This window comes from Nicotiana attenuata, unplaced genomic scaffold (genome assembly GCF_001879085.1).
Source record: "Nicotiana attenuata strain UT unplaced genomic scaffold, NIATTr2, whole genome shotgun sequence".
NCBI classification, from domain to species: Eukaryota; Viridiplantae; Streptophyta; class Magnoliopsida; order Solanales; family Solanaceae; genus Nicotiana; species Nicotiana attenuata.
This window is the reverse complement of record NW_017672485.1, coordinates 106,842-112,753: the sequence shown is the minus strand read 5'-3', so window position 1 is coordinate 112,753 and position 5,912 is coordinate 106,842. Positions and strand designations below refer to the sequence as shown.

Here is a 5,912-nt window from a genome sequence, read left to right as displayed (position 1 = left end):
CTTTGCCAAGTTGTTGCTATTTTTCTCAATTGACATTTTAATCTCTTTCTTGCTAAGAATGAGTACAATTTTTCATGTGCAGTATAAATATAACAAAAAGATAACTAATGGTAACGTCCTTAGCTAACTTTTACTACTAAAAATTAGATCAGATCAGATCGGGAACTAGTATAGTAACTACCCTCCTATGAATTTGGAAAATACTGACAGGGCCGATCGATTTAAAAGGAGTTAGGACTTTTTCAATATATAGTTACCTTTTTATACTCATTACATTAGTATTAGTATATATATATATACACACAGAGGGAATTCTCCTCGTATATACTACTTGCTCCTTTAGTCCTTTTTTAGCAAAGAAAAGAAGAATATGATGATGTGGTCCAAGATGAGGACAACCGATATGATGTGGGCCGGAACCGATGAGTTTTGACTGTGTATCTCACATTCGGTGAGAATCAGACCCACCTAGTTCGCTTAATTATGACATAATTGGAAAAAATATGATATTGATTCAATTTCATTTTTTTTTGAAATATATTTTCTTTTCCAAATTGTTGCTTGACAATTGTAGCCTGTTTTTGTCTGAATTCAGTAGCGATGGCTATGAAAAAGCTGTCAACAACAGAATATTCCCTAATTTCCAGCCAAAAACATATATATAGCTTAGAGCAAGCATCTTCCTCTTAGATGCAGCCATTTCAAGTTTTCTTCTTATCATCAACTTTTACCCTCCAGACAAATCAATTTTATTTAGAGCAACCTTACTCGTTGTAGCCTTTGTGCCTTTCTGTCTTCTGCTTTACTCTGTCATTCATGCTGCATTCTCTATCTTCTCTTAGTACGTTCTTACCAGCTTCACATTGCTAGCCAGAAACGGATCCGGAATTTAATTACACGTGATAGGTGTTAATCATTATTATTACACCTTTGAAAGTATGGATTGGTATTTGTTGAAATATCAGCGACTTTTCATGTATATACCTATAATTAGTACCGAAAAAATTAGAATCAGTTGAATTAACCCATATATACTACAAAAACAACTTTTGCTGAAGACACTCAACCTCTTGGATGAGCACATAGTAATTAGTAGTAACTATTTTTGTTCTTTTGACAAAAATCTAGCTATATTGAATTGAATTGGTACCACAAAAGGATGTGGTGCAATGGATGGAACTGCTCTTCCTTCTACTAGAGGTTTCGGGTTCGAGTCATGGGTATGGAAAAATCGTTGGTAGGGAGCGCTTCCCCCAGAATGGAGCCCTATGCGGCGCGAATCTGGATATAATCGGGCTCAAATGCGGGTACTGAACACCGGGTGGGAAACCAAAAGGAAAAAATTTGAATTGGTCAATTTAGCATTGTCTAAGTATTTACGATCAAGGCATGATGACATTTTCTAAAATTATGAATAGCAGTACACATTCTTAGCTTGTCTAAATTAATAACCCCATATACAGTATTATAGATATTAATTAATGGTAGTATGTGAAATTGTGAAAGAGGGAACAATCATTTCCAGATAACGTTATTAGCAGGTAGATATTATTTTTACTGAAAAGTTTTCCTATACTATAAGTGAGGATAAGCAGCGAGGTCATGGTCAACATGTCTGCCTGTCCATCCAAGGATAAAAAAAACCGAAATTTTAGCCCAACACGTGAAGTCACCGTCTGATTTCTCTTGCCAAACCCAGCGCTCCTGCAAACACCTCCTCCTCATACCTCTGCTCTCTCACTCCTCCGCTCTGACCATTGTTATTTTCTGCTGGGTATTCTTCTAACTCCTCTTCTTTGTCTATTGTTATTTTTGCTGTGTATTCTTTTTCTCATCTTACGCTTCTTGTATTGATATAATTTGTTTCAGTCGTTGAGAATATATTAGATATTTCTTAATTTTTTTCTCTAGCTGTTTGACAAAATTATTCACTGAATCAGGTTGTATTAGATTTCTTATGCACACTCCTGCCTTTTTCTCTGATTTCATTCTTTGGTTGCATTTTGAGTAAATGCTTTCGTGTAAGAAAGGGATAAATCAGTATATGACTAATTCAAACACTTCAAAATTGATTTAAACATGAAACTGAAAGGTCCATAAACTACGAAAAGAGAATTCTCTTTCATTCTGGAATTTTCAGGGAAACTTTGTTGAAATCTACAAGTTATGTCCATAGAATAGGAGGAAGAATATAATATTTTGGATATTAGGGAATAGAGCCAGTTTTAGTAAACTTTATTGCATTAAGTGGTTTACTTAGTTTTATAAAGTTTTCTTTCATGTTTTGGACATTGAACATGGTGATCGTTTTGCAGCTGATAGATTTTAATTCTTGCTTCTGTCTACTCAGAGTTGATTTTGTCATGAACTAATGTTGTGCTTTATAGAGCTGCTGCAGTTTCAAGAGTGAAGGGAGGGGCATGTCTTCAACTGAAACTGCCGTACAATGGATTAGTTCTTGTGCTGCTGCTTTTACTCCGTTGGATAGAAACTTCTTGCACATAATTGCTCCCTGGTTATCTAAATCTCTTTCATGTCCTCATTTACAACGTTTGGCCCCTATTTCTCTTGTTCATTTTGAATTCTATTTCTTTACCCTTGCTCTTTCCTTCTTTTTGCAACTAATCGTAATTCCATTCCATTTATATGTGAATTATATATTAGATGAGTCAATATGTGTGTACCCTATGTGTAAGTCAAATGGAACATGTCAAAAAAGAATCAAACTCCAATTTGCTTCTGGATTTGAAGAGTATTCAATATTTTTCTTTTCCACACTTTAGTGACAATAAAAATAGTAGCACATAGTCATAAAGGAGAAAGATAGGAATTGACTGTGATGAAGAGATTAAAGTATTGTGCTAATAGCTCGAATCATGAATCATATTTGCACAGATGTTACATCAACTACTTGGTAGTTTCATGATACTTTGCTGAAAGAGGTCTCAAAATTTTGAATGACTTTCATGAAAGCTACCTTTTTATATTTCTGTTTTTGCTGTTTGCTATTTTAAATCTGGTTATTTTGTAGGAATATATTTTCAAATGAATAGGATGTTTACAGTCTGATAAGTTAACCAAATTTTTCTACAATTATATATACCAAAAATACAAGTAGTTGATCATTTTAAGTCCTTTCTAGCAATTAACAAACTATGTAATCGTGCCATATATTCTAAAAAATGCAGAACAACCAATATAGATATAGAAGGCAGTGAATAAAATATTGAAAGGAGTATAACTTGGATATGAGAATGGACGTTGTGCGCATAACTATTTGAGTACAATAATGTATATTTGTAAATTTTACGTGTTACATAAAAATATTACACAAGTGTAGGAAACTGAACACTTTGAATGTGTATTTAGTTGCGCGTAGCTTTTCGTCTCTCATTCCGAAGGCAACAGTGAATATTTGCAACAATATTTAACACTTATTAGCTAACTGACTAATTTAATTTAATTTATGGTGCGTTGTTAATTTGGAGTGCATAGATGGTGTGCGTTGGTTAGAGCGACTGAATTAACTTTTATTTTTCCCCTCTTTGATTTTTTAAGTCGTGAAATATGAAAGAAAACACAGGAGATTCATGTGCAGCCAGTAAAGTTCTTCAAGCACTGTGAAGTAGAGATTATTAACTCTCCCTTAATAGCGTCAATAGGACTTTTATTAGGACACGACGCATCTGTCCAACGATAAGTATGAGTTTTCAGTGTACAACTTTCATTTTACTGTTTCTTTACAAGTCATTTTGAGCTCTTATCTGTTCAAATTCATATCTATATGACCAATTTCATCTTAACATTACTAAAAATATCTTTTTACTTCTCTCTGAAGTCTTTCTCCTAACTATTAGGTTTACCCTCACCTTCTATGAATGTTTAGTGCATAACCTTTACCTCTGATTGATGGCAAATTATTCATTCTTTTATATACACCTCATGTTAAATTTAAGGAAGGATCTGCTATGTAAAATTTACATGCTTCCTATAATTTTATGTTTTAGCAGCGCAACTAAACAACGTGATACAGCAGTATCATGTTGAAGATGGGGATTAAAAGGAAGATAAATTTTGCACACATAGTTGGATTGAAACAAGGAGATTGGGGATTAATTCCCTACTCTCTGTAGTTCAACCCTGAACAAAAATACTTGTATTTGGTGACTATTTTGTCAATCATGAATGACATCTATAGTTTAAGAAAAACTTTAATGACAGAGAACATGCACCTTTCATACTTTTGCAGCCACTTTGAACTTAGTTCATCATCTTTATTACCATTGTCTTTTTTTTTTTTTGTTTAACATTTTCTCTTCTCCATTCATATGTGCAGATGGTAAATTCAACCCATGCATTATGGTCTTGTCACCTTAATTTGGACATTTATTATGAAAACAGTCATGGTGATCAAATATACATTGTAGGACAACCTGAACCTTCCTCTGTACAACAACCTCAAAGGTGATTGCCGAAAAATAAATTGATAGAATTATTTAACAAAGTAAAAAAGTAATGGAGTTTATAGACTAGTAACTCTGATTATGATATATTTACTGTATAGGGCGTCCAAAGTTGCTACAATCTTCTCCAAAAGCTAGATAGTAACTGGGACAACAAGTGGTCTTAGAAGATAACACGGAGGACAAAAATAACACACCAAAATGCCCTGCTTTGTGTGAAATGCTGTCGAGGCAGCATGTCTTAGCAGAGAAGAGGACTTTCTATTTGCAGAGAAGAGGACTTTCTATTTGCAGCAGATGCTACCTGTGTGAAAAATGACAAAGGAATCTATCAGCCATTTAAATTTTTTTGGTGTTGACTTCATGATGCCACAGTATATGAAATGATTACTTTCAGATTGGCAAGCACAAAGAATTGATAAAGCATTCTTCTATTGTAAAATAAAAATGTATATTTCCAATCCTTCATTAAATTACCACATGTATCAACTGGTACATGACATTACATGTGCATTTACAATGTCAGCTTGGTTGAAAGCATTTATTGTAGTCCGCAAATGTTGTCTATCTACTATAATAAAAGAGGTGATCTGCCTATTGTAAGGTTTCTCGGAGGTGGCCCAAACCCAGGCTGTGACGCTTCCTGCTAAATATATAATGTTGACTTGAAGTTCATATACACAGTACGAAAAAAATATTATCTCACTCTCGAGATTGGTATAATGTGCCAAACCACACGAAGGACATGGCATTTTTCTTAGACAATTTAGGCTCCTAGAGAATTAATGAAATAGGAGAACATTTACTGAATGTTATTAGAAACAATTGCGCTATTGGGCCCGTGCTTAGCACGGGCAATTCCCACTAATATTTACATAGCAAGCTAATTCACGTGAATGGTCCTCCCCCCCCCCCCCGTTTCGATTTATACCCTACCAGCAAGTTAAGATTGAGTTTACCTCCAAGTAAACTTTTTTGAGCCATCACACTTATCTCTGTTTTTCTGTATCAGTATTTGCTACGGTTGATTAATAATTTTGGAACAGTTTTACTTACGATTTATACCCTACCAGCAAGTTAAGATTGAGTTTACCTCCAAGTAAACTTTTTTGAGCCATCACACTTATCTCTGTTTTTCTGTATCAGTATTTGTTACGGTTGATTAATAATTTTGGAACAGTTTTACTTAATGTAAAAAATACAAGAGAATCTCAATAACAAGAGTTATTAAATTAAGGTATCTCACTAGTAGCATAGAAAAAAATAATGTAATTAGCATTGTCTAAGGATTTACAATCAAGCATGATGGCAGTTTCTAAAATTTATGAATAACAGTACACATTCTTAGCATGTCTAAATTGATGACCCCATATACAGTATTATAGATATTAATAAAGGTAGTGTGATGATCCAAAATGTCATCTCGTATTTTAGAACCCAATTCGGGGT

General features: G+C 33.9%; 1 long non-coding RNA gene across 1 annotated transcript; it reads left to right on the top strand.

The window, feature by feature from the left end:
- The first annotated feature begins 333 nt into the window (after nt 1-333).
- Nucleotides 334-4,974, top strand: LOC109213376. The gene is made up of 4 exons (XR_002066009.1): nt 334-451; nt 2,388-2,550; nt 4,337-4,464; nt 4,565-4,974. It is a non-coding gene; the product is annotated as an uncharacterized LOC109213376 (long non-coding RNA).
- The last annotated feature ends 938 nt before the right edge of the window (nt 4,975-5,912 follow it).